This window comes from Euprymna scolopes, unplaced genomic scaffold (assembly GCF_053919585.1).
Source record: "Euprymna scolopes isolate OS-2025 unplaced genomic scaffold, ASM5391958v1 sca109, whole genome shotgun sequence".
In the NCBI taxonomy this organism is placed as follows: domain Eukaryota; kingdom Metazoa; phylum Mollusca; class Cephalopoda; order Sepiida; family Sepiolidae; genus Euprymna; species Euprymna scolopes.
The window spans coordinates 17,418-42,500 of NW_027633113.1; the positions used below are offsets into that span (position 1 = coordinate 17,418).

A 25,083-nucleotide genomic window follows, 5' to 3' on the forward strand; every position below is an offset into this window, starting at 1 on the left:
TGTTGATCGGAAGCAGCCAGAGCTATAGTTTTGTTTTTAGGTATTGTGAAGAGTTTAAGTTTTTTAGCAGTATTTTCATTAATGAATGTTTTTACACTGCCGGAGTCCACCATAGCGTTCACGAAGTGCCCGTTAATTTGGCATTGAGTGAATGTGACATCTTTGGAGTTAGTTCCTAGTCAGGATAGAGAAGGTGAGGGGTAGTCAGAGTCGTCATAAAGAACAGCAGTATGAGTGTTAGAAATAGAAGATTTACACACTTTAGCCCAATGACCATTTTTTTTGCATTTTTTACATTCGGCGTTTCGTGCAGGACATAAATATCGAGGATGACGTGATTTTCCACAGAAAAAACAAACCCCTTTTGGATGCATATTTTCTTTAGTCACAGCTATACGATTGTAGCCCGAAGGATTATTTGTAGCTGCTACAGTAAAGTTATTTGCGTAGCTTATCGAATGCTTTTCTGCTTGTTCAAAAGATCTGGCCGTGGCATATGTGTCTTGTAAAGTCAGGATGGGTTTTTCTAACAGTCGTTGTCGGATGGACGAAGAAGAAATTCCACCGATGAAAGCTTCCCGGATGTATTGATTTTTGTTTTCTTCAGCAGAAACCGCTTCGAAGTTACATGTTTTGGCAAGCATTTCCAATTGTAGTATGAAGGCATCTATATTTTGTGTTGTTTGTTGCTTCGTCGTCATCAATCGATATCTATTATAAACAATATTTTCAGGTTTTAAATAAGCGGCGTCCAATGTTCTTAATGCACTATCGTAGTCGGTTTTATCGCTTATTAAATCGAAAACAGAGGCTGAAATACAGTTGATCAAGGCAAAGAAATTATCTGAAGTGTTTTCGATTAATCCGTTATTATGTGAGCGGATATAATTCTGGAGGGTTAATTTCCAATGCCTATAGGATTTTTCGGAATTAGGGCATGTAGGTTCCACCTCGAATCTGTCGGGACGTAAGATTCGATCCATTTTTTTTTTTTTTTTTTACAGTTAATAAAATTGAAGTGAGTAGTATCAGTAAGTAAAGAATTGCCTTTTAGAAAGGTTTTATTAACTGTAAAATACACGTACGCTCTTGAAAGGATCGAGCGGGAAAATGAAACAGAGGGCGCTTTTATTATGAATGTCAATCCCAAGGGGGATAACTCTTACCAACAAATTAAATCATAACATTTTCCCCGTCCTAAAGTATTCAAGTAAGGGGTAATTAATTATAGACAATTTTTTTTTTTTTTTTTTTTTTTTTTACAATCACATAAGAATCATTTTATTTACAAATAACATATGAACCCAAACTGCAGTTTTTTCAGTATTTAGTCACAAAATCCTTATATTTACTAGGGAATTGTCGAACTCGGGATGACCTCCGCACAGATTGGCAGGAATGCTGATTTTCAGTATTATTTTTTAGTGAAATCTGATTTTCTTCAAGATCAGACGATTGATTTTTGTCTTCCTCATGACCAATGTTTTCATTAGTAGAAGGTTCAAATAAAGTCTCTGAAGTAGTAGGATTATTATTAGAGTTTTCTTCATTTGATGAGTTTGGAGCTAAGTCTCGAACGTTGACAGTGGTTTCAGTACCAGAAGGTAGTTGAACATAAGCGTAGTGGGGGTTGACATCTATTAGGGTGGCAGGCGTTACAGGAGGGTCATGTTTACTTGTTTTAGTGTGGTTTCTAATATATATTGGGCCTGGTTTAACCCAAGAAGGAATTGAAATTCCGGAAGCAGATTTACGACTATATTTAAATAGTCTATCATGGGGAGTCATATTAGTGGCAGTACAAAGTAATGATCTAATTGAATGAAGTGCGTCCGGTAGTATGTCTTCCCAATAAGGTAGTTTCATTTGATTAGAATGTGATGTTGTTTGAATGGCCTTCCATAAGGTACCGTTGAGTTTTTCAATCTGTCCATTACCTTCAGGATGATATCTACTTGTTTTAGAAGTAGCAATTCCTTTTTTGTGTAAAAAATCCTTTATTTCTCTTGCTAAGAAATCAGAAGCACGGTCAGTATGTATCATGTCAGGCAAACCAAAAATTGAAAAGAGTTTGTTTAGACAGTGGATAATGGTTTTGCTTGTCATATCTCTGCAAGGAAAAGCGAAAGGAAAACGGGAATACTCATCAATTAGAGTAAGTAGATATTTGTTGCCATGTATAGAAGTAGGTAGAGGGCCTTTAAAATCAAGATTTAATCGTTGAAAAGGTAATATGGCTTGAATGAGAGTCCCTCCATTGGTATTGGCGAATTTGGGTTTCAGTAATTGACAGGATGAGCAAGAGTCAGTAATATTCTTAATTTGATCCAAAGTAAAAGGGAGGTTCCTCGTTCTTATAAAATGGCTTAGTCTTGAAACACCAGGATGACATAATTGTTTATGTAAATCACGAAGATCTTGTAGATTGTAAGTAAGAGCAGAGATGCGAGAGAATGTGTCAGCAGCAATATTTTCAGGTCCAGGTCGATAAACTATAGTGAAATTGTATTGGGATAATTCTATACGCCAACGACATATTTTGTCATTCTTAATTTTTGATTTTCTTTTATTGTCGAATATGAAGCTGATGCTCTTCTGATCTGTGATGACTTTAAAGTGCCTGCCGAGTAGAAAATGTCGCCACTTACGGAGAGCTTCTACAATAGCGGCTGCCTCTTTTTCTACTGCATGGTGCTTAATTTCGTTAGTATTGAGAGTTCTTGAAAAAAATGCAATAGGACGACCTTCTTGATTTAGTGTTGCAGCAATGCAATAGTTACTAGCGTCCGTTTCTACTTCAAATTCTTTATTTGGATCTACCGTTATTAAAGTGGCGTCTTTTAGATCATTTTTCAATGTTTAAAAAGATTTTAATACAGATGGAGGTAGTGGAAATTCTTTGTTTTGATTTAGTAATAAAATTTTATCAGAAATCTTTTTAATGAATTTGCAGTAATAGGAAAACATTCCAACTATTCTCTTTTGAGATTTAAGATTCAGCGGAGGTGGCATTTCGAGTAATGGTTTTAGTCTTTGATAATCGGGAGCTATTTGATTATTTTCTATGGTGTAGCCGAGTAGAGTAATAGAACTAGAAGAAATTATGCTTTTATTTTCATTTAAAGTGATGTTATATTGTTTAGCAATTTTGTAGAATTTTTGAAGATTGTAATCGTGTTCTTCTTGATTTTTTCCGCATATAGTTACGTTATCAACATACACAAAGGTATCGGTTAGATTTTCTTTTTCTATAATATAGTCTATGCTCCTCTGGAAAGCACTTACTCCATTGGTGACGCCAAAAGGAAGACGAGTAAATTGAAAAAGTTTGCCACTTACTTCAAACGCAGTGAATTTACGATCAGCATGATTTATAGGTATTTGGTGATAAGCAGATTTTAGGTCGAGAGTAGAGAAGATGTTATATTGAGCGATGTCGTCTACCATCTTATTGATATTAGGCATTGGGTAAGCGTCTAGTTCCGTGAATCTATTAATGGTATCGCTGTAGTCGACTACCATTCTTTTCTTATGATTCTCATTCGAATTTACAAGAACTTGCGCTCGCCACGGAGATATCGAAGGTTCAATTATGCCTTCTTTCAACATTCTAGCAGTCTCTTCTTTTATGAATTTGTTGGCGGCAAAAGTGTAACGTCGGGATTTTGTCACAATAGGAGTAGTATGAGGAGAAAGATTAGAAAAGAGAGGAGGGGTGGAACGTTTATGGTAGGAAAAAAATTATTCGTGTTTATAGCTCCAATTATAAGTTTGTCTCTAGGACCGTCGAATTTAAGTGTTACTTTTTTATATTTTTTTAAAATATCTTTTCCGATTATTAAATCAATGAAAAGGTTTTCAATGATTTCAATTGTTATTCCAGAATGGGTTTTATCTTTCAGTATTAAATCCACGACAGCTTCGCCAGTTATTTTAGCATGTTGATCGGAAGCAGCCAGAGCTATAGTTTTGTTTTTAGGTATTGTGAAGAGTTTAAGTTTTTTAGCAGTATTTTCATTAATGAATGTTTTTACACTGCCGGAGTCCACCATAGCGTTCACGAAGTGCCCGTTAATTTGGCATTGAGTGAATGTGACATCTTTGGAGTTAGTTCCTAGTCAGGATAGAGAAGGTGAGGGGTAGTCAGAGTCGTCATAAAGAACAGCAGTATGAGTGTTAGAAATAGAAGATTTACACACTTTAGCCCAATGACCATTTTTTTTGCATTTTTTACATTCGGCGTTTCGTGCAGGACATAAATATCGAGGATGACGTGATTTTCCACAGAAAAAACAAACCCCTTTTGGATGCATATTTTCTTTAGTCACAGCTATACGATTGTAGCCCGAAGGATTATTTGTAGCTGCTACAGTAAAGTTATTTGCGTAGCTTATCGAATGCTTTTCTGCTTGTTCAAGAGATCTGGCCGTGGCATATGTGTCTTGTAAAGTCAGGATGGGTTTTTCTAACAGTCGTTGTCGGATGGACGAAGAAGAAATTCCACCGATGAAAGCTTCCCGGATGTATTGATTTTTGTTTTCTTCAGCAGAAACCGCTTCGAAGTTACATGTTTTGGCAAGCATTTCCAATTGTAGTATGAAGGCATCTATATTTTGTGTTGTTTGTTGCTTCGTCGTCATCAATCGATATCTATTATAAACAATATTTTCAGGTTTTAAATAAGCGGCGTCCAATGTTCTTAATGCACTATCGTAGTCGGTTTTATCGCTTATTAAATCGAAAACAGAGGCTGAAATACAGTTGATCAAGGCAAAGAAATTATCTGAAGTGTTTTCGATTAATCCGTTATTATGTGAGCGGATATAATTCTGGAGGGTTAATTTCCAATGCCTATAGGATTTTTCGGAATTAGGGCATGTAGGTTCCACCTCGAATCTGTCGGGACGTAAGATTCGATCCATTTTTTTTTTTTTTTTTTACAGTTAATAAAATTGAAGTGAGTAGTATCAGTAAGTAAAGAATTGCCTTTTAGAAAGGTTTTATTAACTGTAAAATACACGTACGCTCTTGAAAGGATCGAGCGGGAAAATGAAACAGAGGGCGCTTTTATTATGAATGTCAATCCCAAGGGGGATAACTCTTAACAACAAATTAAATCATAACACTATGCAGGTTTGACGGGGTTCTTTATCAGCAATGTTATCGTTGTGAGTAGCAGTAGAGCTAGTGCGAATATTTCCTCTGCTAGTCCGTACAGACAGCACTGTGTTTTTTTTTTTTTTTTGCGATACATTGACATCCGGACTGTAGCTATGTCTGAGGTATCAGTCATTGCGGTTTGGTCCCGTAGTGCAGACTCAAATGCCTCAGCATGACAAATATTTTGGTTGAGAGTTTTTAGCAATCCCGCTTTTGCCAGTAGATCGGTCTGAAGCGTATCATTCGATATCCCTTTGATAAATTGGTCCTTGATGTAAATATCGGACAGGTCGTGATCGCAGTTGGGGCATGAGAAATTACAGTTTATGGCCGTGGACCTAGGACGAACAATTGTTGGATGGGTTCATCTTCATGCTGTGATATAGCTGCAAATGTCATCCGATGGACCATGGGATTTGATTTTTGAGTTACCAATGCTTCTGTCATCTCTAGCAGCTTGTCTGGGTTGGTGGTGAAGAACTTAGGGTACGTATTTATGATTGCGTTTTGAACGGATTCATCAGCGCAACCGCAACTGTATTACTGGGTATTGGCCTGAGAAGTTGGCATGTCCGTTATTCTGGTAAATACTTCCCAGTCAATCCGAAATTTTCTGAATTGTTGAGGGGTCATTTCGAGATGAAGTTGGGGAGGCCTGACAGCTGGTGCCTTAGCATAGGTGGTCTGGGAAGCGGGCTCCTTGGCTTGTCGAAGGATAGACAGAGCTTCTCCCATTGTTGTGATTCCCAATTCTCTTAGCATGGCTCGATCCATTACTTGAAGGTTTTCTTTCCTCAGTTTTTCCTTCACAAAAGTTGCAGCGTAGCTCTTGGCGGAATCGGTAGCAATGCCTGCTTGGAGGAAATAGTCTTCCCAATCTTCTGTCTCGAATCCTGTTCGTAGCGCCATGTTGGATTGTGTAGTGGACTTTCGGTCAGCGTTCAAGTTGTGGATAACTTGACAAAGACTAAAGTTACTTCTCATGAAAGAGGAGAACTATTTATGGCACAATGGGAGATTCCATTGTGCACACATGGGCAAGTCTATTCCTTGGATTGTGATTGGCTGAATCACCTGATTGAATATGCTTGTACATAAATACAAGCCCTCAGTCCAGCTCAATCTGATGTCTGTCGTGTGCATAAGCTGAACCCTTGGTAAGTGTTGCTGCTATTATTATTATTGTTGTTGTTGTTGTGTGTTATTGACTAACACAGTTCTTTTGATTATTCTACTCAATCCATGTCTTTTTTTAATCTACTTTTTCGTGGAAAAGGGTTGCTCATATACCCGGTGTTGACCGTCGCATTGACGTCTATCTACATTAGTCTGTGGCCTTTGTAGTGGTTGATGGTAAATCGTATAAAAATATATATCTGCATTCAAACCACTAGCATTACTTTCATTTTTCTCGCCGTGTCATTCTTCTATTTAGTTGTTTGACTTTTTGTCTGCCGTCTTCGAGCGGTAAATATTAGCAAAATAGTATTTTTAGTTGCATATCATGCACGTCTTCCTTTTATTAAGCACTGTCCGAAAATTTCTCTCAGTATACACACTTTGTTGGCTTTTTTTACCTTTGGTCTGAATTGCATGCGCACTGCTATTTTCAACTAGGATGCATATAGATTCATCTTGCTGCTATTTGCCAACTAGGATACTGTGAGACTAACCGTAGCCCTCGGCGCAAGAGGGTCCGTGTGTGCCTGGCGTGTGGGGTGGTGGCTGATCCTGTGGTCGGGGCAGCGGAAGAAAGAGTTTCAAGATGGCGCCTGCCTGCTTTTATTAGAGACGGAATCTCGCAGGATCTCGCGAGATCTCGCGGGGATGCAAATTAGCTAGGCCATCTTGAGGAATAAAAATCGGTCCATTGGAGGTGCGAGGCAGTCAGGTTCTGACGTTAGTGGCGATCAGTACAGTGACCGTTGGATTCCGTTAGTGACCGTTGGGTTCCGTTTCTATTCGTGCAGTCAGCTGAGCTTTGTTAGTTACCTTCGTGCCGTGGCTGTCATTGTTTGTTGGTTTGCTGTGTGTTGCCGTGGTTCTTCAGTGAAACGCTTCGTCGCCCACGACGAGACTCCCCGTCTCCTACACAAGATACTCTTACAAGCTATTTCGCCCCCCCCCACTCCGAACTTAGTTTTCTTTTCTTCAATGGCGGATAGGTTCGATCTAAAGTTGATACCGGAATTCGACGGATCCGACCCAGTACTCAGCTGGGTTGAGAAGGTCGAGTTACATTGTCAGTTGTCCGGCGTGAAAAATGTCGAGCGCGTGATTCCTCTGCGGCTGACTGGCGGGGCCTTCGCGGTATATCAGCAACTCAGCGCTGAGGAGAAGTGTGACTACTCGAGTATCAAGGCGGCGTTGTACAGCGCGTTTGCCACTGACCCCGCCACTGACCCCGCCACTGCATGGGAGCAGTTTGAGATGAGGTCTATACGCTTGGGCGAAACTGTGGACGTGTATCTCGCCGAACTTAAGAAGCTGACGGTGTTTTTCGGCGGTCTTCCCGAGAGGGCCCTAGCCTACAAATTCCTGTCAGGACTCCCCGCTGGAGCAAGGCAGCTCCTGCGAGCAACCTCTACCATGTCCTCACTACCGCTGAGTGACCTAGTGGACAGAGCCAGGACAATAATGAAGGATGACTCGACGGTGCAGGAACCGGTAGTCGCCGTCGCACAGGCCCCACCAAGTGGCGAAGGACCGTCTCAGGGACCCAGCCCGCAAGGTGATGTCATCTGCTACAGATGCAACGGGCGGGGCCACATGGCAAGAAATTGTAGAAGGCGGTCGACGGCTGTTCGCTGCTACCGCTGTAACAAGACTGGGCACATGGCCCGAGACTGTGCGGGAAACGGGGACGGGGACAAGGTGCCAGTGCCGACCTCTTCCCCGAACAGAAAATAAACAAGGCGCTCCCTGTCATTCAGGTCCGAGTTAATGACACATTATGTTCAGCCCTCCTTGATTCCGGTTGCTCCCGCACCATAGTGTGTGTGGACATCTGTCGGGCGTGGAAAAAGAAGAACGTCAGGATAACTACCATTACTGGAAAAATACGAATGTGTTGCGGCGTGGGTGTGGTACACATTCGCACAAAAACTGGGAACTCGGCCAACGTCAAAGCGCTGGTAACACGCGAAAAGCCGCTGAGTTTCGACCTGTTGCTAGGCTACGATGCCATCAAAGCCCTGGGCCGCATGCGCATAACACGCGCTGGCGTTGTAGAGTTTCAGGATAGGCCCCTGGTGTGCGCAGCACTAAGAGTCGACCAGCCGGACTTCAGTGCGGAATTTGATGACTAACAGAAGGCGTGGACCGCCACTTGGAGGTGGTCAGAAGACAAGGAACCGGCTAAACTACAAAACAAAGTGGCAGAGTACCGTATGCCCGACCAGATAAGGCCATCATACGAAAGCGAGCTCCGTGAATGGATTAAGTACGTTTGGCTGATTCCATACCCCTACGACAAACTTGGACCCCCCAAGGGCCTGATACCGCTGATGGCAGTTGCCCAACCTAACAAGTCAAAGGTGAGGCCGGTAATGGACTACCACGAGTTGAATGCGCACGTTGATGCGTTCACAGCGGACGCCGACGTCTGTGCCAGCAAGCTGCGAGAGTGGGGCCAGCAGGGGTCCAATGTGCCCCTACTGGACTTGAGAAAAGCATACTTGCAGGTCCGGATCGGCGAGACAATGTGGCCTTTCCAGACAGTGATGTTTTCCGGGAAGAGATACTGTCTTACGCGACTCGGATTTGGGCTAAACGTAGCACCCCAGATAATGAAGGCTATCGTCAATGCCGTGTTGTCACAAGAAGAATGGATCAGAAAGGGAACATCGGCGTATATTGATGATATATACGTGAACGAAGATATCGTGTCATCTTCGGACGTAAGATGCAAACTTGCCGAGTTTGGTCTAAACTGCAAGGACTCTGAGCGGCTTGAGGATGGCGCCCGCGTATTGGGCTTGAGCGTTCAAAAGGAGCGAGGGATCCTGAAGTGGAGGCGTGGAACCGCAGTTCCCAACGTACCCGACGTTTACACAAGACATGCCATGTTCTCCCTGTGCGGGAAACTTGTGGGGCACATTCCAGTATGCGGATGGGTTCGTGCGGCTACAGGCGTCATAAAAAGGAGGGCAAATGCGGTCACCAAAGCCTGGGACGATGAGATAACCGACGAACTATTGGTTCGAATGTTAAAGGAGACCGTCGCTAGTGTGAAAAAGAATGACCCCGCCACAGGGGACTGGTGTGTGCAGGGAGACGAACTGAGCATGTGGGTGGACGCAAGTTCTCTAGCAATCGGTGTAGTTTTGGAGAAAGATGGGGCCGTAGTTGAGGATGCCTGCTGGCTTCGACCGGCGAATGATGCTGCCCATATCAACCTGGCAGAACTCAACGCTGTAATAAAGGGCATTAACCTGGCACTTCAATGGCAAGTGAAGAAACTGCGTGTGCACACTGACTCACTTTGCGTGCACCACTGGGTGTCGGATACACTCACGAGCAAGGCCAGGGCACGCACCAAGGCAGCCAGCGAAATGCTGATAAGACGGAGGCTGGAGACTGTGAAAAAACTGGTGATGGAGTACACCCTGTCCGTAGACGTAGTGCTCGTCACCTCGGACTACAACCTCGCCGACAAGCTCACTCGGGTACCACGGAGATGGTATGAGGCTATGAAGAAAGAAGCTAAGCCATTGCCTCTGTGTGCTGCCTCCGTCGAGGAGGACGAAATCAGGAAGATACATCACGACAGTGGGCACCCTGGAGTACAACGGACCTACTACTTTGTGAAGTTGGCTAGACCATCAATACCAAAAAGCGCAGTAAGAGCAGTGGTCAGGGTGTGCCAAACGTGCCAGTCCATCGACCCCGCCCCAGCCAGATGGCGGAAAGGACAGCTGGGAGTGGACGCGACTTGGAGTCGGTGGGGTATGGATATAACCCATTACGGCAGCCAACACTTCCTCACGCTGATAGACTGCGGGCCAACGAGGTTCGCGATTTGGCGCCAATTAGCGAGGCAGGATTCCACCAGTGTAATCCACGAATTGGAATCCATATTCTAGGAAAGGGGGCCGCCTGAGGAGATCCTCACGGATAACGACACAGCGTTCTGCAGCAGGGAATTTAGGCATTTTATGGACAACTGGGGGATCCGCCTTTGACACCGATGCGTGTATGTGCCGAGCGGCAACGGCATAGCGGAGCAGTGCCACCGAACCGTGAAGAGGATCGTGGCCAGGAAGAAGTGTACGATCGCGGAGGCGGTTTACAGATACAACACAACGCCTAAGGACGCCGTGACTGACGGCAGTGCACCCGCTGATGCGATTCATCACTACCACGTGCGCGTCAAGGACGTTGAAGTGTGTCTACCCGACCAACGAGAACCCCAGGGGACGTACCAAGTGGGAGACACCGTCTTGGTGAAGCCACCCGGCGGCCGGTGCACCAGCAGCTTTTGGAGGGGGCGGGTCACCGGCGTCATCAGTGAACAGGCCATACTAGTCGATGATACTCCGCGCAACGTAAGGGATGTCCGGCCCGCTCTAAGCACTGACCAATCGGCGAGCAGTGGAAGTAGCGAGTCATCCGATGATGAGCAATGGATCCAACCCGTGCCCCACGAACCTGGTGACTCAACTGCGAGCAGTGGAAGGAGCGAGTCGTCCGACGATGAGCGATGGATCCAACCTGTGCCCCACGAACCTGATTACTCAACTGCGAGCTCTAATGCTGATGCTGATGCTTCCGATGCCACTTCTGAGAGCTCCGATGAGGAAGTCCTGGCAATACCCCTCCGCAGGAGTGCTCGAATCAAACAGCCACGTCTGCCGTGTCACGTATGTGATCTGGAGACCAGGGGGGAGTGTGAGACTAACCGTAGCCCTCGGCGCAAGAGGGTCCGTGTGTCCCTGGCGTGTGGGGTGGTGACTGATCCTGTGGTCGGGGCAGCGGAAGAAAGAGTTTCAAGATGGCGCCTGCCTGCTTTTATTAGAGACGGAATCTCGCAGGATCGCGCGAGATCTCGCGGGGATGCAAATTAGCTAGGCCATCTTGAGGAATAAAAATCGGTCCATTGGAGGTGCAAGGCAGTCGGGTTCTGACGTTCGTGGCGATCAGTACAGTGACCGTTGGGTTCCGTTTCTATTCGTGCAGTCAGCTGAGATTTGTTAGTTATCTTCGCGCCGTGGCTGTCATTGTTTGTTGGTTTGCTGTGTGTTGCCGTGGTTCTTCAGTGAAACGCTTCATCGCCCACGACGAGACTCCCCGTCTCCTACACAAGATACTCTTACAGATACGTACAGATTCATATTGTTTGCAAGTCACATATCTGCTTGCCGTATCGTTTTGCTATAGTTATATTATAATCATTCCTAATTAAGGATTTTGTGCTGATTTTAAATAAAGCCTAATTAAGGATTTCTTTGTTGATTTTTAATAAATAGTTCGATCATGTTGTAATATGAAACATCAGATACTACTTCATGGTTGCAAGCGCTAAAACAGAAACACAAACAAAGGGGGACTCCTTACACGTTCAAAAGCCCGGACAATCCTTCGTATCGAAAAGAAACAAGAACAAACTGACACAGAAAAACTACGACAACGTCAGCCATATTGTCCCTCTCGACTGAATGCTTCTTGTGAGTAATAAAAAAAAAAAAACTTTTCGTGTGTAGGGGAATAAATAAGAGCACCGGATTACCGGTGTAGGGTAAGGAGTGAGGTCCCTTGAGAAAAGAAGAGGAGAGTCCGTACACATGAGGCACGGACGCAAAAAGTTCTTCTCCTAAAAGACAATGTTGGACAGGCAGAGTACAACTCTAGAATAGTCCTCACTCCTCCTGTAAACCCCACTATTGAAGTGAGTAATCTTTTTACCTTAATGTTCTGAATTGCAGTGTTGTCATGTTTTCATGTTTGTTAATAAATTCTTGTTGTTTATACTTGTTGTACGTTTAGTAATTATTAAAGCTGGTCGGTAGTTTTGGGACTTGGAAGAACCTAAACCCGTACCAACACGTGTATCTAACCAAGCGTAACTTTTCATTTCGCCTAATACTCGTTGTACTACAAGAAAGCTACGTCCGTGAAAAGGTCAAACGACCTTGACAACCTGCTGAAACAACAGCCTTAATAAAATGGCAGCCCGTCTACCACATATGCAATGATCTGACCCTGACCTTAGCAAAGCGATATCACTGTTTAAACAAAAAATGACACTGTATTTAGAGGATAAGGACATAACACAGTGAAACAAGCCAGAAAAATCTGCTGTGGCAGAAATGATGAACGTTTAAAATGGCTTAACGCCAATGGTCTGACAGAAAAAGAGAAACGGTTACCACAAAAATTATGAAAGGTCTATGAAGCACAAATTAACACTAATTTGCACTTCCGAATCCACAGGCTACATTTAATGCAGTTGCGCGAGCCTTTTCTTGTCTCACACAAAAACATTTCAAGCTATATTACTTGTCATATACATACGCGCACACAAACATACGCGCCCACGTCCACACACGTACATATATTCACGTTCGCATGCATACACTCACATTCACGTGTATATACACACACGCCAACGTACACACATGTACTCACACATGCGCACACGTACACACACAAGGACAACGTCACTTCCCCTTTCAAAGGAAATCCACACATGCGCAAAAGACAAGCAGAAACACCTATAAAAAAAAGAGCAACAAGCATGTTCTTCCTTTTTTTCGAGACTAGCCTCCTAGGAAACAAGTAAAAAAGCAAGAGACAAGTTGTTTCCAGCCTTTTCAGACCAGCTTCCTAGCTGGGCAGTTTACAGACCAAAAGCGTGCCTTTTCAGCAGGCGTGCGCACGCGCATGCCTCACACCACTTGCTACTATGTGGGACAAAAAGCCAACAGACAGTACGTACACTTTATACGCTTTCTCTCCCCATGAACTGGATTGACATTCTCACTCTTTCTCTCTATATATATACAACTTGTCCCTGAGAATACCTTCACGTAGCTGACTGCTAACTGCTGTCAACCCTCTATCCTTTGTCTATCATTCTCATTTCTACTATATTACTCACTTCTCTTCCCACGTGCCAACAAACGATAGTGAGATGAACGCACATTTCCTTTTCTTTCTACACCACCAGTCCCGCAACAAACGATGGTTACACCCGCACGGACATGAACACATGTTATACTTAAAACATCTATTCTTTCTACAAACGATGGTGACCTCGTTATTTTAGAATGAAATGGATGAGTTTGAACGAAACACTCATACACACACAGACTCTCTCTCTACAACAATAAACTTTCTTTCTCACCAGCTAACAACGAGAGACGCACGCCAAACTATACACTTTCCTTCTCACCAGTTAACAGCAAGAGACGCACACCAAACTAAACACATGTAGTACCCTTTTCTTTCATTTGTTTCTTCACGAAACAAATCCTAGTTCGTTTAATTCAATTCAACACATACTTCGTCTCTTTCTCAATTCAATTTATTTTCCTTATTTTTCACCACCACCACAAATTGGTGACACCCGAACGCGAGAGAAACACGCATTTCCTTCTATACCTCAGACTGCTACAAAATGGTGACACCCGAACATGAGAGGAACATGCATTTCCTCCTATGCCACAAGTTCACAACAAACAACCGACCACGACGAGACATGAAACAAACAAGCATGGTGACCCTACCTTTTTTAAAATTAATTGTTTTGAGCGAAACGTGCGTTTTATTTGATAAAGAAAAAAACGAACTTTTCGGCAGAAAACAAACACGGAGCTCTCGACTTCATACCGAATTTAAAGAAAAATTCGAGCTCGATAAACATTTTGCACGGTTTCCTGACATTACCCTGCAACAAATGCGAGGAGCAAAATCACATATGCCTATGCATATTCTCTCCCGCACAGCAGACGCAACAACAAAGAAACAATTACAGGACATCCCTATCAACACATAGGAAGAAGTTGAATCAACAATACGAGTTGAGATGCACCACGCACGCTGATAAACTCACAACTTGGAAGTTTCGTTTACAGCTGGCAACCACACCTCGTTGAACAAGAACGAATGCGCAACTAGTACCCGTCCAAACTATGTACACACTACCGCAGAATCACTTGCAGAAACAGTCAACACGAAACAAAAATTTTCCTTCCAAACGAACAATTCATTTCACTATCCAAGCAACTCGTTGCACATGTCAGCACACAAAAAAGAAAAAAAAAAAACAGGATGGAAAGTCAATTGCCGAAAACATTACTTACAAAAAAAAAAAAAAAATATATATATATATATATATATATATATATATATATATAAACATATATACACTGCATACATTTTTTTCCTAGGAAGGGGAGTATTGCGTGAGGCTTTTCTAGTCTCACACAAAAACACGCATTCACATTTCAAGCTATATTACTTGTCATATACATACGCACACAAACATACGCGCCCACGTCCACACACGTTCGCATACATACACTCACATTCATGTGTATATACACACACGCTAACGTACACACATGTACTCACACACGTGCACACGTACGCACACAAGAACAACGTCACTTCCCCTTTCAAAGGAAATCCACACATGCGCAAAAGACCACCGGAAACAAGTATAAAAGCAAGAGACAAGCTGTTTCTAGCCTTTTCAGACCAGCTTCCTAGCTGGGAGGTCTACAGACCGACAGCGTGCCTTTTCGGCAGGCGCGTACATGCACATGCCTCACACCACTTGCTACTATGTGGGACAAAAAGCCAACAGACAGTATGTACACTTTATACGCTTTCTCTCCCCATGAACTGGATTGACATTCTCACTCTTTCTCTCTATATATATAGAACTTGTCCCTGAGAATACCTTTGCTTAGCTGACTGCAAACTGATGTCAACCCTCTATCCTTTGTCTTTGTCTACACGCTGAACTATCATTCTCATTTCTACGACATTACTCACTTCTCTTCCCACGTGCGAACAAACGATAGTGAGATGAACACACATTTCCTTTTCTTTCTACACCACCGGTCCCACAACAAACGATGGTTAAACCCACGCGGCATGAACACATGTTATATCTAAAGCATTCATTCTTTCAACAGTAAATAAACGAAACACGTTTATCTTATCCATCAATTGAATTTTTGTTTCCTTCAATTCCATTCGTTTCATTATTTTCTTTTGTAACGGGATTAGGATATATATATATATATATATATATATATATATATATATATATATATATATATATATATCCCATTCTCTTCTACACAGTATAGGCAAAAAAACTGATGAAAGTTTAGACGACTTCATCGCTAGGGCCCAGACACTTGTACTAAAGTGTGATTTTTTCGAAGAAGAGCTGCATGAGAGGATCATTGAACTAATTATTGCCTCCACACCATATGACGCCCTCAGGAATGAACTTTATGCCAAACCCAAAGGACACAAGATTGGCGATACCCTTGCCAAAGGCAGAAAATTTGAAGCCCTCTCAGCCGGAAATAACCAACTGCAACAAAGCGAAAAATTCACAGCATACATTGGGGACAGGAAATGCAAGAACTGTGACACCTGCCACAAGCCACGACAATGTCCCGCATACCACAATGAATGTTTCGCATGGGGGAACAAGGGCACTGGGCCAGATGCTGTAGGTCTTCAAAAAAACATACAGAAAACAGAACTCATAGCAGAGGCCATAGAAAGCAACCACACTACAACCGACGTCAAAGTCAGATAAGAAAACCGGAACGTGGAGGTAAGATTATTTGTATGTTTTTGTTTTACGGCATACCAACCCTTTTCAGGTTATTTAATGCTGAATCCAGTGATTTTGAAGAACAATTTTTTAATAGAGTATATTGTTTTTTTTTTTTTAAGTCGGTTTTTATTAAACCCATAGTTGGGACCCTAACAGGTACCACCATCTGGTTCAGAGTGGACCTGGGAGCAATGGCAATTAAAGGGTGGCTCCACACTCCCTAAAGCCCGCAAGCTGGGGCCTCACCATCGGATATAGTTAAAGGTCATATCCAGAACCGTGGAGGTAAGAACCAAAATGTTGACAGTATAGACATTGATAGCGATAGCAACGACTATCACAAACATTTCTATTCGACCACGATCACGTGACAAATGCATGGACAGCATAGATAAACAATCCAGGGGTGAGGCATATACGACCCTAGCTATAAGACTTCCTCATATCCCTAACTCACCACATACACTTCGCTTGAAATTGATTCTGGAGTATCAGGTAACACTCTTCCAATGAGAACGTTTTGACAAACATATGGAACAAACAAAGCTGCCCTCAACATTCTACAACCAACACCACACATAAGACTCACGTCATATAGCGATGGCACAATCACCTGCATAGGAATCATTAATATCCCATGCCGTTACAAACATTCTAAATGGATAGACGCTGTTTTTTTTATGTTGTAAATGTTCAAGGACCAGCCGTTGTATGTTTGCCTACAACTCAACCTCCTTATAATAAATGTTGATGCTATAAAGGTTACAACACTAAGACCACCTCCTATACCCATCTGCGATGTCGCACAACTTAAGAATGCAAACAAACGTGAACCACTCGAACCACCCAACATTCCATTACAACCCTGGCAACACATTGCATCGGACCTGTTCGAAATAAATGGATGGCAGTACCTCCTTACTATCAACAGATACTCAAAATACTCAGAGATTGATGAAATGCCTACACCTGTAACGAGCAGAACAGTAGCTGACAAAATCAAGAGCTATGCATCCCTATTCGGGCGACCAGACCAGATCATGACGGATAATGGCCCACAATTCACCCGACACGCTTTCCAGAATTTACCACATCATGGGGTATTAAACATACCACCAGCTCACCACACTTTGCTAGAAACAACGAATTTATTGAGAGACCTGTACGATATGTCAAATCGGTAATTAAAAAATGCCTTAAAGGCAAAGGTGACATACAGTTAGCACTACTACGGATCAGAGCAACCCTGATAGCAATTTACCATCAACCGCTGAACTACTATTTGGCCGAGCTATACTTCCCAGCCGAGTAGAGCCAGGAAAAGAAGAATACCAACAACAATTAGAGAACAGGCCAAAAGAAATGAAGAGAAACTATGACAGTAGTATGCAATCTGTAGACCTACCACCACTATAACAGGACATGCGACCATAATAAACAAAGCCAACAGGGCGTGGTACCCTGGGACCATAGTCCAGAAGGATGATGACAATCCAAGGAGCTACATTGTACAAACTCCAAATGAGACAAGACTCCACCACAACAGAACCCATCTCCGTGCTGGACTAATACCGACCACAAAGAATAAAGTCCACTTTGCCAACCCAACACCAACAGAAAGTGAAACAACCCTATATACATAACGGCCAAAAACAAACTACCACACCCTACAGCAATGCAAAAAACACACTAGAAGACGACCAAGTCCATGTAAGCCCAACTCATACTCGATCTGGACGAGTCATAAAAACCTCAACAAGGACTAAATATAACTTGCACACTAAACACAGACAACACAACAGACTAACCACTTTACACCCTATCTAGCACCCGCTCAGTAGAACTTTAATTAACTTAGAAGTAAGTCTTACATACACAAATACATAACTAAACAGGGGAGATGTTGTAATATGGAACATCATATGCTGCAGGCGCACTTATATGTGCAGGACTACCGGAAGTTCCAGTTTCTGCACCTTAGAAAATAAACACACTGCTCTGGCCCTTTCTCAATCAGGCTTCGTCTTCATTACTTTATTACAGATATTACTTCAGATCATAACCTTCTCTAATTACAGATTTCTGTGCTGACTTTATATAAATAGTTAGATCATAACCTTCCATAATAAAGGTTTTATGTGCTGATTTTAGATAAATACCGAATATGAAAATATCGACTATACGAGTGTCTTCCACATTTTCAATGTATTCACACTATTTGACGATTTGGCAGAACCGTTTCAAGAATGAGTTTGCTAACTCCCTGACTTTTGCTACAGTGCAGCAGTACATGTCTTCCCACATGAAAATACGACTTTGGTTCGATTTGGCAAGGTTTGAGCTCATCTGATCTATGGTTTGTGGATATACGTTAGATAAAGTTATTATACTGCTTTTGTGTAAAGATAATTGTCTTAGCTTTATGATTCGCGGCTACATGCCTGCTTCTTTTTTTTAAGCAAATATCACTACTAATTCATTAGTCCCGCTTCATTTTAGTAAATGGAGATTCTAACACCATATGTTATAAAGGTTAGTGCATTGTATGGTTGTGATGATTAACGGTAAAACCGAGAGCTCATTAATCAGATATGATGGACTCTTTCAAGAAAATGAGTAAAAACTAAAGGCACTGACACTTTTAAACTTCAGAGTTATATAAGGGCCTTAATTATCAAAACACAAGAATTGGTAGACAATGGTTTGGTTTGTTTACTTGTGACTTCCATATACATCAGAACATCCTACATTAAAGGTATAGTGTTATGATTAAAGCAGATTACATCCTGTTACATATCATGGGATTAAATCTATATTAGAGATTCATATTATCCGTATGTAATAAGAACCTTCACACGAAATGAATAGAAAAAACATTTTTATAAAGAGACTATTGTTAACCTCTTATACAATTCTATATAAGCATGGGAAAGTTTGGCAGTGTCAATGCGAAGAAAACAAATAGAAAGCTCTTTTTGTTCTAGCAAATCTTTCTGCTGATATATAAAGGTATTGAGTCTCCAACGTTGCTTTTGGGTTTTCTCTGCTGATTCCAGAATTAAGAAGTAGTTCTACACGATACAAATGTAATCAATACGTCATCCAAGCAGGTTGGGAAATGTGTTAACAAAATTAGTAAAAACTTTTACTGTTGATTCCCAAAGTAGACAGAAATATTAATTTATTTTTATTTCAGATTATTATTCTCATCTTTATTAGTTGTTGTTTTCATCTTTATTGGTTGTTGTTTTTCATGACGTTTCGGCCAACCATTCCTCTGGCCTTCATCAGGTGGTAACTGCGATGGATAGGAACTTTGAATCTCCTAACTGCATTCTCAGCAATCACTGCCGTCTTTAGTTGTTGTCGTCTCACCAGGTTTTGGCCAAGTAAACCTCTGGCACACTTTGGGTGCGATTGAAACTGCTGTCTTCAGACAATGTCCATCTGGAACCGTAGAGATTCAACGTCTATCAACTGCGCCATGGGCCTCGAAGTTCCTATCCGTCGCGGTTACTACCTGATGAAGGCCAGAAGAATAGTTGGGCGAAACGTCGGGAAATCGACAACCAATAAAAGATGAAAACAACAACCAATAAAGATGAGAATAATTGTCCGAAATAAAAATAAATTATATATAATGCTCATCTCAAAAATGAATTCCAATTAAGGAATAATATATATAGACAGAAGTAGTTCTACACGATACAAATGTAATCAATATGTCGACCAAACAGGTTGGGGAATGTGTTATCAAAATCAGTAAAACCTTTTTCTGTTTATTCCCAAATTAGGCAGAAGTAGTTCTACACGATACAAATGCAATATGCAATCCAAGCAGATTAGTAAATGTAAAAAAAATATCAATAAGTTTCTGTGCTGATTCCAAAGTAGGCGGAAATAATGTATACCTAAATCAGTAAAAAAAAAAGCTCGTTCTGGTGGTGCTTTTGAGTTCCCCATATGTGAAAGCTTTTATCGAATTATGTTGTCTTCAGGAAAAGACAATAAAAATCATATCAGTGAAAGACCCAACAATGAATTGCGGAATTTTATATCTTTTGGGAAAAGATAGGATAGATATGTATTTTTTAAACTAACGAATTACATATTTAACCGAAGTGAGTTTATTCAAATTAGATAAACATTATTCAGATACTGTTAAGCTATGCACATTCCACTAATCACTTTTTCAAAGTGGTTCAGAGGCGGCATTGCATGAATTATGATAACAACTAAGGGCAATAACTCTTCTAAACTTGAGAGTTATAACAAGGTGCATAACTATCACAAGATCAAGCAATCATTTTTACAAAATGTTTCTCTAGTGTTTAGACTCAAAAAGTATTGTTTGATTAGATTGAAATTTTACGTGGAATTCCGAAATTTATACAATTATATTTAATACTTCTTTATCCCTCTTTTCAGATCATGTTTTATTTCTCTTTTTCCCTCATTCTGTATATCTCTTTATATCTGTCTTTTTTTTTATCTTTTTCTTTATCTCATTCTTCATATCTCTCTTTTTATCTCATTCCTTATCCCTCTCTTTATATTATTCTTTATCTCAGATGTTATCTTTCTCTTTATCTCATTTGTTATCTCAGACTTTATATTTCTCTTTATCTTATTCTGTATCTCATTCTTTATTTCTATTTTGTTTTAATCTGGTTGACATTTATTTTTTAATAAACTAAATTCAATTTAATAGCTTTACTTTCCAATTAGTTTAAAAATTCTAATGTGATCATATATATATAAAACATTATAATTTTCTAATTATTTCAATAATGTTATAAGATCTAAGCTACTAAGTTTCTTTAAAATATTTTTAATAAATTTACATGGTTACTTCTTCGTTTTCATCATGTAATAATATTAATCCTAATTAGTTAATAGTCATAGAATAGTAACGATGATCAAATTCCTATTACTTATTTTCGTAGTCATAGAATCCTTATTCCTTATACAAATAAAAATCAAGGTTTAATCGTTTGGAAAGTTTAAATCCTTACAGATTAGACGTAATAAAATAGGTAATTTTTTAAACAATGAAACAAAAAAATGCAAAGAAATTGTAATTATTGGTTTATATGAACACTGCGGCTAATCAGTTTTTATCGAAAGAAAAGTTTTGATTCATATATTTGTTTCAAGGAAGGATTATCTTCGTATCCATTCTACCGAAATAGCTGGTGGAAAGGTTGTTCTTTTTTTTGTGGGGATATTGTTGGCGGTTTACTTCACATTCTAATTTATGTATGAGATAAATAGATTAGGAAAATAAGTTGAAAAAACTTGAAATATTTATTTTAGGGTAGTGACGTCGTTAATGTCCAATTGATAGTTTTAATAACATAGTGTTTTGCTGGTTTTCTTGATAATTCAAAGCATTAAAGTAGACAAGCAATGTTAGATTTTTAATAACATAAAGTTTTGTTATAGATTGGTTTTCTTGATAATTCAAAGCATTAAAGTAGACAAGCATGCTTAGATTTTTAATAACATAAAGTTTTGCTATTGACTGGTTTTCTTGATAGTTAAAGCATTAAAGTAGACAAGTAATACTTAGATTTCTCACCCCTTTTTTACAACACTCAATGATTATGTTGTAAATCAACAACTGATTCTTGATTCCAAAACTTTTCCTGCTGCATCTTTCTTGTTCTTTTATAATGGATGTTTGTGACAAGAATGGTTCATAGATGTCGTATGCACCCAAACGAGTGAAAACTTCTATATTGCAGTGAAACAAAAGATTCATGAAAACGTGATTTTGTCTGAATGTTACGCAGGTTACATTGTCTTTTATTATCCATACTTTCATGGCCTCTTTAACAGTCAAAGGATTAGTGAAACAACACTATAGTTGTGTTCTTCAATCTCGTACATTCAAACCGAGAGATCTTTTTTAAGATTCTAAGCACCCCTTAAAGGGCAATTCTTTTAATATCTCTGGAACTAATTTCACTGGTTATTTTTGTTGGGTAAGTTTTTGAAATTCTTTTTCACTAGCCCGGTTGCTCTTATAATGACTGGAATGATGGATGGGTGTGAGTTCCTCTATGAGTAACTAAATATTATTGTCTAAAAATTCACAAAAATATAGCTCTTAACTTTTTTGTTTTATTTTACTTCAGTTGAAGTTCTCAGAAATAAGGGGCCCACAAGCTGAGGCTAATACTTGAAGTCTATATGAGATACATAGATATTCCAATGTTCCATTTAAGTTCTTTATCTCTCAAACACTGAGTTAGTAAAGAAATTGAGAACATAATTTTCCTCTCCCAAATTAACCATTCTCATATGTTGTAGTATATCTTTCATTTTGGTCTCTTGGTCTTAATGGATTCCAGGACAAGAATTTATCTAGTCTGGTGGAGTATCTAGCTTCGTGCTATTACTTGCAGTAACATCACTTGGAGAAGGTGCACCAGTCCTTGGAAAACCTAATGTGAGTTAGCCATAGTGTGGAGATCTTACTTGGGCAGCGAATATTATGTGATTTTGAATATTTGTTCAGGGTTTACTTCTATGGAAAAAGTATCCTCATGCCCGATTGTTCTGGCAAACCCCTGTACAGAGACCTTAGACACTCAAGGATAGTGTCTAGTAGGCATTTAAGATGAGTTTTCATGTCTCATTAATTTGCATTAATAAGAAAAGGAGTATGCATACACTTATCAAGAATATGGTTTGCCATCAGTGTAAGTTTTTAAATTATATTATCCCATTTGCTGATCCACCATCTTATAATGTTCGTAACATTTGTATATTATATTGTTTTCCAAAAATTCTTCAGTTGCTCATATTGTTTTATATTCTCAATAGTCATTTATTATAGTTGTCTGTCAACCGTGAGACATTCCAGTATTGTTCAATGTAATAATTTCTTCAAGTAAAAATGTCTTTTATTAATTTTTATCACATGCACTAGAAAACTGGATTCATGAAAACTCCAATATTCACACCCAATATTCACATACAATATTCACATATTGTACAAGAATACAGCTTTCCCCTCTTTTGTTTAATTTTTTATCACTTTGATTTTTCTGGTGATATGGCATTATTTCATTAGTTTAGTTACTCCAACCGAGAGATCTTTTTAAGATTCTAACCCTTTAAGTGCCATTGTCTGTATTTTTCTTGCACTTGGTTCAGTGGGTATATCCATAAGATAGTTTTTTTTTAATTCTTTTTCATTAACTCGGTTTCTCTTATAATGACTAGAATGGTGGATTTCTCTTTTTTTAAATTTTACTTGATAATATTTTTGAAGCTAACACATGATGTCATTATGATTGGGATTTATATCCGAGCGCTCTTTTTAGAATAAATGTTGTCGCCTTCATGGCTGCAATCTGTATTTCATTACAGCTTGATATTCCATGGATTGTTTCAAGGTATTTCTTTAGATTCTTATTCAGTAAGCCTGTTGCACTTATCACAACCTGTATAATGTCTATCTCTCCAGAGACCATGTCATCCTTAAGGCATTCTTTAGATCCTGATATTTAGTTGTCTTTTCTTGTTCAGCTCTATTAAGGCCATAGTCATTTGGGTGTGAGTTATTATATGAGTAACTACATGTGATTGCCTAGAATTAGATTGTACTCAAACGTCACAGAAATATAGCTCTTATCCAGTGTGAGTTTTCATGTCTCATTAATTTGCATTTTTAAGAACAAGGATATGCTCATACATATCACAGTAGTTAGGTAGGACTTCAGGTTCTTCTTCATAAGCCCTGTGGCAGCTATAATGACTGGTATGATTGATATCTCTCAAAGATTCAAGTTTCTATTTATATCATAGATGAGACCTTGATATTTGCTCTGTTTCTTCCTTTCAGCCATGTTCAGATCTGCATCATGAGGGACACCCACTTTAATCGTTGGTTGAAACTCTCTCTGACTTATTCCTTATAATTATACCAGGTTTCACAGCAGAATTTTAAAGGTAGGTGACTGCAGGGATTACCTGGTCGTAATGTATGGTATATAAGTCATTTCTAACTGTTCTTTCAGGTTGATGTTCCCAGGATTTTCTGCTACATTTTCCTCGGTATGAGTTCTCATATGTCTCATTAAATGTGTCTTTTGAGAAAAAGAACATCCACACACTTCACAAGAATGTAGCTTTTCCCTGGTGTGAGTTCTCATATGCCTCACTAAATGTGATTTCTGAGAAAAAGTATGTCCACATACTTCACAAGAATATGGCTTTTCATCAGTATGCTTTCTCATATGTATTATTAAATCTGATTTTCGAGAAAATGAAAAGCCACATATTTCACAAGAATGTGGCTTTTCCCCCGTGTGAGTTCTCATATGTCTAACTAACGTTGATTTTCCAGAAAAAGAATATCCACACACTTCACAAGAATGTGGTTTTACCCCAGTATGCATACTCATATGTGTCACTAGATATGATTTTTGAGAACAGGAAAATTCACACACTTCACAGGAATGTGGCTTTTCACCAGTGTGAGTTCTCATATGTGTCGTTAAAGAGGATTTTCGAGAACAAGAAAATCCACACACTTCACAAGAATAAGGCTTTTCCCCAGTATGTTTTCTGATATGTAACACTAAATCTGATTTACGAGAACAAGAAAATCCACAGATTTCACAAGAATGTGGCTTTTCTCCAGTGTGCGTTCTCATATGTGCCACTAAATTGGATTTTCGAGAACAAGAAAATCCACAGATTTCACAAGAATTTGGCTTTTCTCCAGTGTGCATTCTCATATGTGCCACTAAATTTGATTTTTGAGAAAAAGAAAATCCACAAATTTCACAAGAATGTGGTTTTTCCTTATTGTGCGATTTCATATGTATTACGAAATCTGATTTTTGAGAACAAGAATATCCACACCGTTTACAATAATGTAGCTCCTCCCCAGTGTGAGTTCTAATATGGCTAAAAAAACTTAGTTCATGAGAACAAGAATATCCACATATTTCACAGAGATAGGATTTTTCCGCTGGATATCCCTGCATGTTTCAACAGAATTTATTGTTAAACATCAGCAATATAGTTATAGATGATATATAATTTTATCCTTTTTACTTTTTTGAAAGCGATTTTGCTTCATGCTGAGAGTAAAACACCAG

At 40.0% G+C, this 25,083-nt stretch overlaps 1 long non-coding RNA gene across 1 annotated transcript in view; it reads right to left on the bottom strand.

The window, feature by feature from the left end:
- Positions 1-21,252: 21,252 nt before the first annotated feature.
- LOC145273630 (uncharacterized) overlaps positions 21,253-25,083 on the bottom strand; it is a 16,064-nt gene continuing 12,233 nt past the window's right edge. Inside the window, exon 2 of the long non-coding RNA XR_013866447.1 lies at positions 21,253-25,083. This exon is cut by the window's right edge and continues 344 nt beyond it. This is a non-coding gene — a long non-coding RNA (uncharacterized LOC145273630).